General features: G+C 41.7%; 1 non-coding gene across 1 annotated transcript; it reads right to left on the reverse strand.

The window, feature by feature from the left end:
• Positions 1 to 1058: 1058 nt before the first annotated feature.
• LOC136490336 (small nucleolar RNA R71) lies at positions 1059 to 1167 on the reverse strand. The gene has a single exon (XR_010767625.1). It is a non-coding gene; the product is annotated as a small nucleolar RNA R71 (small nucleolar RNA).
• Positions 1168 to 11301: the final 10134 nt, after the last annotated feature.

Genomic DNA, 11301 nt, shown 5'->3' on the forward strand with positions numbered 1-11301 from the left:
TATACATATCTTATCCTATGACTTATCCCTGTTGTGAGTAGAGTAATGGCTATGGTTTATTTCTCCTTCAATAGTATAAGTTATCAATACATATCCATGCTAGACCTTCCCAGTGGTAAAAATATAAATAACGATACCTGGAATACTCTCGGGTAAAATGCTACAATGGTATGTTATCTGTGCGCTTGCGGACACTTTTCATTCATAGATTTATATATATTCTCTCTAGTCACATAATTACTAAAGAACTACTTAGTGTTACTCTAGTAGTAATACTATGTAGTACCAACACATATCTCTAGCATCAACACTAGGGATGACAACCTAGTAAAGTTAGGGATATAGGTTTATGATAGGTGTCTAAGTACTTCAAACAAGTGACACGTTAAGAAATACCAACAAACATTTTTGGCACCGTTGCCGGGGAAGGTAACTAGCAAAGGAAGTATTGATAAACTTATGCTTGTTGATGTGATCGAGATAATCATTGACCTCTGTTCAAGCATGATTACCCTTATTTTGTCTACCTGTGTATCTTATGCAGGGTAATGTATGATCGGTTTTGACCTTCCAACAAACTATGTTGACAATCCCAAAGCATTAATCAGGAGAACTAGAGTCAAACTCAAGAAAGTCCCAGCTTCAGAATCGAAAGACAATCGGATAAGGCGAACCTTAACACCTGAATTTGAAGCCATGGCTAACAGGACTCTCCATGAATTCTCTGCTCTAACTATAGCCAACATCCGTACTAGACCGATAGTCAATGTCGAAGACAATGGATTCAAGCTTAAGCCAGCTCTCATCAATATGGTGTAAGCAACCAGTTTTGTGGAAAGGCACATGAAGATGCAAGTGCACATCTCCAACACTTCTTGGAGATCTGCAGCACCTTCACCATCAAAAGAGTAACCCAGGATGCCATACTACTTCGCTTTTCCCATTCTCACTTTTGGGAAAGGCAAAGCAGTGGTTCTACACCAATAAAGATAGAAATACTACATGGGATAACTGCTCCACTACCTTTCTAGCAAAGTTCTTTCCCACAAGCAAGACCAATGCTCTGTGTGGGAGAATCTCAAGCTTTTATCAACAACATGATGAATTTGTCCCTGAGGCATGGGAACGCTTTCAAGACTATATATCAGAATATCCTCATCATGGGATGGAGAATTGGCTACTCATGCAGACGTTCTACCACGGGTTGACCAACAGTACCCATGAGACCATGGATGCTGCTGCTGGAGGTGCATTCTTATCACTTACACTTCCAACTATGACCACTCTTGTGGAGAAGATAGCCTCCAACTAAGGCTGGAATGAAGAACGTGTTCAGATCCGCAAGAGAGGTGGAGGTATGCATCAACTCAAGGAGGTAGACATGCTATCTGCTAAGATGGACCTACTGATGAAGAAGCTCGAAGACCGAGCTAATGAAAAGCAAGAAGTCATGCACATTCATGATTCTCGCATGATATGTGAAGTGTGTGGAAGCACTGGGCATTCAGGGAATAGTTGTCCTGAGACCCATGAGGATGTGAATTTTGTTAACAACAACTACTACTTTCATCCTCAGCAAAATCAAGGATGGAACCAGCAACAAAGGCTGAACTATCAAAAATAATTATCAAGGTAACTACCAAGGTAATAATTTCAATAATTTCAATCATACACCCTTTAGAGAATTAATTGCTGGTCTGTCCAAACTTATGGAGGGATTATCTAGAAAGGTAGCTTCCAATGATAAAATTCTAGAAAATAAAAGTAATAGAATGGATAGCTTTGCTTCTGCCATTAAAAACCAGCATAGCTTTAATAAAATGATAGAATCACAAATAGCTCAGCTGGCGGCTGTAGTTCCTTCATCCAACAAAGGTAAGACTCCGGGGCAACCGAAAGATCTAAAAACTACAAATCTTGTCGATATTCACAATGCAGCTTACTACTACACGGAGCCATCGATGGGAAGGTGGATAGATTACACCTTGCCTGATAAGAAAGGTGATCCAGGGAGACCTATCATCCCCATCGCCATTGGACCTCACATTTTCCAAGAAGCTGTCTGTGACTTTGGAGCAAGTGTCAACATCATGCCTAAGGTAATTTATGATCGAATTAATGGAGATACTTTGTTATACACAAATATGCGTTTGCAGCTTGCAGATCAGTCACTCTGTTACCCAAGGGAATTCTTGAAGATGCTATTATTCGAGTGGGGGCAATCATATGTTCCTGTAGACTTTGTGGTTTTGGAAACAGGTGGAGATGTAAGGGCACCCATTATTTTGGGCCGACCTTTCCTAAGCACCGCAAAAGCCATCATCTACGCAGATAGTGCCAAGATTTGTTTCATGATCAAGGACAAAAAGGAGAAGTTCTCTTTCAAGAATCGCATCTTGCAATCTCCTAGTCAACCACAAAAGGCATACATGCCCAAAGAGCACTGCTCGCCTAAACGGTCGTTTAGCCCGTTTAAACACCGTGTAAACGCTACACAGTGGTGCGCCGTTTCCGTTTAATCACCTGTTTACCCTGTTTAATTGGCCGTTTAGCCCGTTTAATGGGATGTTTTGCCCGAATAATGGCTAAACGGTAGGTGACCGACTGTTTACCGTTTAGCGTTTAGGAAAACACTGCCAAAGAGACAACAGTGACCAAGAAGAACAACCGAAGAAGGAGGAAGAACAAGACCAGTCAGCCATAAGAAGAAACGGTCAACATGATCAACACACTCCGATATGAGTATGACCACCTCCTTGCTTCACCATTCCTTGCTAAGAAGGATGATCTTGGTGTACCGACGATCGAGTGTACCATTGGACAAAGAATCTTCCACAAGACCTTCTGCGACATTAGATCGGGCATCAATATAATGTCCAAGGTAATGTATGAATATTTATTCGGTAATGAACATTTGTTCCCAACATATATGCAGTTGCAGATGGCAGATAAATCAATCTGATTCCCTGAGGGAATAGCGAGGGACGTTATGGTAAGAATACAAGATCACTATGCCCCTGCCGACTTCATGGTCCTAGACTTGGGAGAAGAAGAAGATGATACACTCATCATCCTTGGAAGACCGTTCCTCAACACCACCAACATGATCATCTATGTCGGATCTGGACAAGTCCACTTCCAATTCTCTAGAGAAAAGGTACGCTATTATTTCAATAGTTATACTACTTATGAACAGTCAAAGAAGAGCTGCTCTAGGAGGAGACGTCGATCATCCCAACATCAAAGTAACCAACCCTGATGGAATGGATGGGAAGATGAAGAACCTGAAGAGCCTACAAATGATGAACCTACTCTGCCTAAGACAAGTCCACAGTCTAGGCAGGTGTGGAAAGAAAAGGTGACATCATCATCGGAATCACCATCACAAGATGTGCAACCATCTGGGTCTCCATCCTCGGGACCAGATGATGCACACAAAAAGTGAAGGACTCTTCTCCAATAAAGTCCTATCTGGAGGACTTAAAAATCCAAACCCTGGCCATGAGGTAACATTGGTAGTTATCCATATTTACTTTTTTTAGTATTGCATGAATTATTTTCACTTTAGCATATTTACTTTTCTACATTAGCATTGCATTTAGAAAAGAAAAATAAAAAAGTTTCATTATTGCGTTACATCATTGCATCAGGAAAATCCAAAGTCCCATGTGAATAAATATATGGTGTGTAAAAGCCCAAGGGAATATTCACTGTGGTGACAAAAAAATAAAAATAAAAATGCATGCGTATTTCCTTTCTGCATTATATAAATAAGAAAATCCAAAAATATTAAATAGACATCCTGCTAGAACTTTGGCAATTAGGAAATCTATCTAAACCTTCAAGGACAACAAATCTCTGAATGGCTGACCGCTAACCCCTTATCCTAATCTATGCCACGAGCTTTGGTGTTCTTGTTGGAGTATTTTGCAGGATGATCAGAAGTAAAACCATCCATCCGAAGTACATTCTTCCGAACCACTACTACACCCGCTACATGAGGAAAACAACTTCTGGAAGGATGAGAGAGATTTTAAGAAAGACCATGACAATATCTAGCTTGGGGGAGGAGCATCCCCTATGTATCTAGCTAAGTATTTCTTTCCCTTTTCAGTTTTACTATCTATGAGTTTTCTATATATTTGCTAAAGTCATAAAAAGATGCATAATAAACAAAAACAAAATATAGTAAGGTGTGATCTTAAAAATGAAAAACAAAATAAAAGAGTGTGTATAGTTTTAGGAGTTAAATAAATGAGCTCTGAGGATAATCTCTTGCAATGGAAATGATGAATAGTTGCTATATCGTAATTCCTTTCAAGTATCTAGTTTTTAGCCTTTAATTCTCCTAAGTTTTGGATAAGACTATTTTGATATAAGAATTTACTCTGAACTTGAAACTCATGGGTAGCATACCCTTGATCTAAGTCTAGGTAATTGACGGATATGAGATGAGAAGGTCTGAGCTACTGTTTATCTTGTTCCTAGTGATACTAAAGTTCTGGAGATTTATCTTTTGAAAAGACATAGAAATCTTACATGATGAGCTCCTGTATGATAAAACTTGAATTGCTACCAAGGCCATATATGATATTTAGATTAGGAAAACTTCCACTCATATATGCTGCTTGTTTTGCATTGAGTTTATTCAAGCTTTGTTGATGCCTTATGAGAGGTTTGTCATGCTCTTAATATCAAGATCACGTACACACCACCCAAATATGCACTACTCCTACACTGGGGGTAGGCCCAAAAACATGCCATTTCATCTAGATTCACCCAAAAATGTTTTACTCCTACACTGGGAGAAAACACCAAAATATGCCCTATAGGATATCCACCAAATAAATGCTCCAAGATTTTGTTGTTGTCTCTCAAAAGTTTTGTTGTAGAAAAGAAGCATGTGGCTATGCAAAAGTTATTCATAAAAAAAGAGAGAGGAAGAAAAAGTATTAAAAAATTAGACGAGTGTCCGAGATATTCAAAACAATGGGTACTCAGATGCCTGCCTAAAAAAGAGATGAATAAGATAGCCCTTGTTGTCATACAAAGTTGTTTCCAATTTCAAAAGAGAGATATGTTTTCAAGGAGCAAAGTAGAATTAGGTTAGCCACCATATACATCCACACACATGTACATCTTGATTTGATTGTATGACTTAACTCTCTTTGGATCCGAGGTTTGACTTTACAATATATGTATTGTAAGTATGCTCTATGCTTTTTCCACTCCTATGAGCTCCACATAAGCCTTAGTTGTAGGAAGAGAAAGACATAACATTATTATTGTCTTGGTCAGGATCCACAAATACCACATATATTGAGAGACTTGAGAGTGTCATACAAGGGAAGCTTTGAGTTTTATTTTGAAAATCTATAAAAACTCTGGAATAATGGTTGAGTGAAGAACTTGAGACATAGTGCTTGACTTGATTGTTTTGTCTTTCAATTGCTCAAGACCTAAGTGATGGTTGAGAATCCCCAAGGTTCAAGGTAATATGGGTAAGTTTGAAAGTCAAATTGGTTTATTCTAATCTGGAGGAGAATCCATGTTTGAAAGCATGTGTACTTTTGAGGAGTTGCTTCAATGTTTTCAAAATCCTTAAACTCCAGATTTAGTTACTAAGTTTAGTTTTGCTAAGAGACTAGCAAAAGGTACGCTTGGGGGAGTTGTTGACGGTAGTTAACAACCAATATAAACCGTCAATTAACATGAATAAGGGCATAAATATAATCACCAATGAAGGTTTAGGGGTTTAAACTAATAAATTCCACAAGTTTTGGTGAATCTGTGTTTCTAGCAGGGTTTAATTAGAAAACTGCCAAGGAGGACCTAATCGTCAAAGAAAATACGGAGTTCCACCGCGGTACCTATGTGGGAAGACTCTAGAACGGTCTAGAAGCCACGTCACCAAAGCGGAGGGCCACCCCTTGTTTGGTGGGGCCGCCTGGCCTCTTGGTGGGGTTGCTTGGCCCCTGTGGGCCCCACCTATTAGCCTCGTCGCTATGTCTATTTCCCACAGCCTTTGAGAATGCATCTAGGCCGTTGCTTAAGTCGGTTTGATCCAAGGGCTCACGTTGGACCCTTAGGGCTATATAATCTAGCCCCTACCTCTCCCCCCAGGCATAACCTAAGTCATCAAGTCATTTGAGAAGACAAAAACCCTAATCTCCTCAGAGCTCCTCCTCCATAGCATAGCTACTTAGGATAGATCTAGAGGGAGACAAGCAGGACTTTGCTTGGATTCCCAATCTTGTCAAGAGCGTGGTTCGGTATAAACTTTGAACCCCTCTCTCTCTCTTGTTTCTCCATTATTTTTATATGCTAGTTACAATTGTTATGACAATCTCAATGTTCATCTTATTCATGTTCTTTGTTATAATGTTCAACATCTACGTTGATTATATACTTAGTATAGCTAGTTTATCATTATGTTTATGCACAAGTTCGTATAGCGCTCACTCTAAAGTAGATATGGTGGGTGGTCGACATTGTGTAAGCATGGTGCTTATACATTGTTTACCTATGGATACACCCTATATTCTAGGTCATGTGGTATATCGCGGATGTGACACTCCCGTTCAATCCTTTGTAGTCCACTCCATGAATATAGGTGCACGTATGGTCCGATTACGAAGGTAGAACGAGCTCTGCCCTCAATCTTCCTTAGTAATATCCCTTATGTGTAGATATGATGATGATTATAGCCATGATTACTAGGTGTAATCGCACTAATCAAATGGATGCCTTGATCTGTAATTACGAATGACTTAGGAATTTTTTCTCTAATATTCTACCTGACCATGCTAACGCTATAGAAAGGAGTGCTCTGAGTGATTTATCATTATTATTAGTTATCATTTATACATATCATATCCTATGACTTATCCCTGTTGTGAGTAGAGTAATGGCTATGGTTTATTTCTCCTTCAATAGTATAAGTTATTAATACATATCCTTGCTAGACCTTCCTAGTGGTAAAAATATAAATAACGATACATGTAATACTCTCGGGTAAAATGCTACAATGGTATATTATCTATGCGCTTGCGGACACTTTTCATTCATAGATTTATATATACTCTCTAGTCACATATTTACTAAAGAACTGCTTAGTGTTATTCTAGTAGTAATACTATGTAATACCAAAACATATCTATGGCATTAACACTAGGGATGACAACCTAGTAAAGTTAGGGATATAGGTTTATGATAGGTGGCAAAATACTTCAAACAAGTGACGCGTTAAGAAATACCAACACCGGGATGATGTCATCCTCCTCCGCTTGTTGAGCATTTGTCGTCAGCACCTCTGGGGCAGGAGCACTCGGTGCAGCAGTGCTTGGGTCAGCCCTCACACTCCGCACTTCTTAATCAGTAGTAGACTCCGTAGACTCTAGCCCCGGCGGCTGGTGTGCTTCATCACCAACAGGCACCGCTACCTGTGGTTGTGGCACCTCCACACTCTCTGTAGTACCCGGTTGCGCAGGTTGTTTTGCTTCACCAACAATGGACATTGGACCCAGCACCCATGGCATTTTAGTGGACCTGGGTGGAGACACAGGCCCGCTTGCTTGGCCTTTTTCCACCTGGTCACCATCAGTACACGCGCCCTCTTCAACCCAGGGCTCTTCACTTTGCGCCCGGGTACTCAGTGTCTTTTGTACCCTAGTATGAATAGCAAGTGATGTCCTAGGAACAAAATAACATACAAAGGAAGCTTCGACACTTACTTGGCACTGGATTTCTTCTTCAAGGTGGGCTTTCCTAGTGATATACCACTAAGCGATCGACCCAGCCCTAGGCTTAACACTGATGCTGATAGTACTGAGTCCTCTAGATGACTCATAGTACTAGCATCTTGTCCAAATGGGATCCTGTCACCCTAAGTTGGCATTCGGGTGCTCAGCAGGTCTGGTGGTGGCATCCTATCAAGAGCAATTGAACATCACCATGTAGATCTATGTTAGAATTCAATAACAGAATTTTACTCAGAAAGAATACTTACTGTCTGATAGAAAAAGAGGTGTCTTCCACCTCTTCGGCTGTTCCTCCACAGCCTCACCTACAGTAATTGTTCACGAATTGGATTTAACACAAAGTAAAAATTCAAAATATAGGGAGATAGTTCAGACATCTCTTACCTGGTCTCAGAGTACAAGATTGACGAGGCCTCTTTAGGACTGACCCACTTGCGCTAGTGGTGACATCGGCCTCCAAAGACCGCTTTCCGCTAGCAGCTGCCTCCCCAGCACTCGGATTAACCTAGACTATGAAATCGTCTGGGTTCCCCGAGTCGCGGACACCCTCTTACTCAATAGGGATGGCGGAAGCGGCGCTCCCTCCGTCTGCTCCGTCAAACACAGCTTTGCTTCTGCCAACTTCTCCAAAGCCAGGACGTGGAGGTGGGGTAGGCAAGTCATTGAAGTTGCAACCCAAATGTTGTATCAACAGTTATCAATCTATAGGAGTTAGTCCCTATAATATCAAGACATTGCAAAGTCACAAAAGTTAGAGTACTTACGGTAGTAGGTGGATTTTGATGGTCAAGTTCAGGGTACTGGTACGGTATCACCAATACCACCTAGAGTATATCTTGAATCCTCTCTAGGACTTCTTCCTCTATCAATTGTTCAGTTGTCACCCGGGCTAGATCCTGTGGCCTGATGTATTCGAAGCCATAGTGCACCCTCTCCTAGAGCGGCTGCACTCAGCGTTTGATAAAGCTAGCGACTACTCCAACTCCATTTAGGCCTTGATCCTTCATGGCTGAGAGTTGCTTGAGGAACGGATACATTCCTTCAAGCTCTGTTGCATTCATTGGTTCTTTCTCCCAGCAGGCGTTAGGCACTAGTGAGGAATTACTATGAATCTCTAGCGGTGGCCACATATTCCCCGCATAAAACCACTCGGCCCTCCAATTCTTTACAGAATCAACCAGGGTATAGTGGAGATATTCTTTCTTCTTCCCCACCTAGAACTAAATACCGGCACCCCCAAAACGCTTGGGTTTGCTACGTCTGGGTGCGATTTTAGTTTGAAAAAATAGCAGAAGAGAGTGATGGATGATGAAATGCCAAGGAAAGTTTCATAGAGATGAACAAAAATCAAAAGATGCAGGATGGAGTTAGGGTTCTGATGATTCAGGGTTATGTCGTAGTAATGCAAAAACTCATGCAAAAAGGAACAAATTGGCAACCCTAACCCATGCTGGAAGAACGGCACAAAGAGCACAATCTCACCCGGCTCAAGATTGGGGATACGGTGCTCACCAGGTGCCATCCATTCACCAAGCTTCTGGTCCAGCAAATAGCCCTGATCATGGAGTTTCTAGAGGTGCTTCGGCTTCGTGCTTGGCGCCGGCCAGATCTAGGCGGTGGCGGCCATCTCCAGCACTTCTAGCACCCTCTTCTTGGCAGTCTTCTTAGGGGCGGCGCTCAAGTTCTTGCCCTTACCCATCAAGTGGAGCTCTTTTATAGATCTAGGGTTTCAAGATGTAAGATTGGCAGTGGTCACATTAGCTAGGGGGCTTAGGTAGAAAGCAAATGGAGCAAAGGAAGATGATGCATAGGAATAGTTCCCTTTTTATAGGGTTCTCACCATATTGTGGCTCAATAATCATGCCAACAGGCGCGGCATTTTGGTTTCCCTTCCATTTTAATGCGGCTATGCAGTTGAGACGACGGTTGCACGCCTTTTTAGGATTTCCAATGTGTCACAATGTGTTCAGACTTATCCTTTGGATTCACTCCTTCCGGGTACCTACCACACTACGATTGTTATCTACATGGCCACGTCGTGAAGTACCTGGATGATTGATGCAGTACTCGGACAATCGCTTAATAGTATGCAATAAATAATGCAGTACTCAGATGAAGATTTTTTATTCAACAATAGTTCAATGGATACAAAGTTGCACACTTTACATGATTCAAGACCACTCAGAATAATGAGCGACTATTTATTTAGAGAGTTACAAGTATTGGATACAAGATCTTTTTAGTCACTAACAAAGACAACACCTACTCGGATAAAACAAAGTACTCATACTCTAAGTGCTTCTCAGTAGGTACTTTCGTACCCGATGCACCTGGATCCAAGAGGAGAAGAGTAATGCATCTAGGTAGATAACAGAAGTGCAGTGTGTCCTAGCCTAGAACCTTGGGTAGACTATCCAGCTATGAACATTTGTTGACTGACTACCCTTGGGAGCATAGCTACTGCAAGAGGAAGCCTGCTACCTGGTATGAAGGATGAGCTACTCGCACATCTTGCCACCCAGCCGATGCCATCTGTACACATTTGGGTCCGGGTATGACCCTTCATGGATAGACATCGACAGGCACCCTAATAGAACTAACATGGGACTGCTGAGTGTGCCACCCTACTAGCCGTCACAAGACTTCTTCTAGTTCTAGTTCCAGACTACTCTACTGTGCACAACTGCGGGTTTATCCTACCTCTAAACACTCTCACAAGAATTCTTCTAGACACTATAGCTCTTGGTTATATCAACCGAGTACTCCCGGGCGCTGGTCTACATCACTCACCACCATATTTGCAAGCTTTAACCTCTGAGCCACTTTGCTCCTTCTACAATTGAGGTTTAAGTGCTCGCCAGGAGGGGTTTTATAGGCGTCCCGATGTTGTCTATGGACCAGGTTCACGTGGAATACATGGACAAGATACTGACTCCTATACAAGCTCACGTGCTACACTACAAGGATACAGTGCCACTACACCTTTTTAGTGTACAGACAGCCTTTTCCCAGCACATGTGAAGTCACAGTACACCTGGTACCATCTTTGATGGCATATTCCCACGAATATCCTAAGCATCTTTGGACCAACTATACTAAAGCTTTGCATGTGACTTCGACACATGTATAACCTGCTTCTGTACAAGCAGACAAGACAATAATCTTCGCTAACAATCTCATCCTCAAGTATATTCTTTTTAGATCCTTATCTCGAGTACATGTACTCAGGACACAGGATCGGGGGCTGTAGGGTACATATCCTCTATGGATGTTTTTTTTCTTTTAGACCCTCTAACTCTTTGTTTCGCAAACAGCAAGAGGCTCGGGAGCTACACTCAGTGAGTGTACTTTTTAGAAAAGTGCACATCACCCGGAGGCTTTACAGAGCACCTCATGGCTTCACTCACTAAAAGCACTCAGGACTATGCTTATTTCTACTCGGCAAGACCTAGGAGGAACAAGAAGGCTTCCGAGTTCAACCATGACACGCTCGGGGGCTTGATAGGACTAGGGTCCTAGGGGTTCCCCATGAGGGTACTAC

This window comes from Miscanthus floridulus, chromosome 10 (assembly GCF_019320115.1).
Source record: "Miscanthus floridulus cultivar M001 chromosome 10, ASM1932011v1, whole genome shotgun sequence".
In the NCBI taxonomy this organism is placed as follows: Eukaryota; Viridiplantae; Streptophyta; class Magnoliopsida; order Poales; family Poaceae; genus Miscanthus; species Miscanthus floridulus.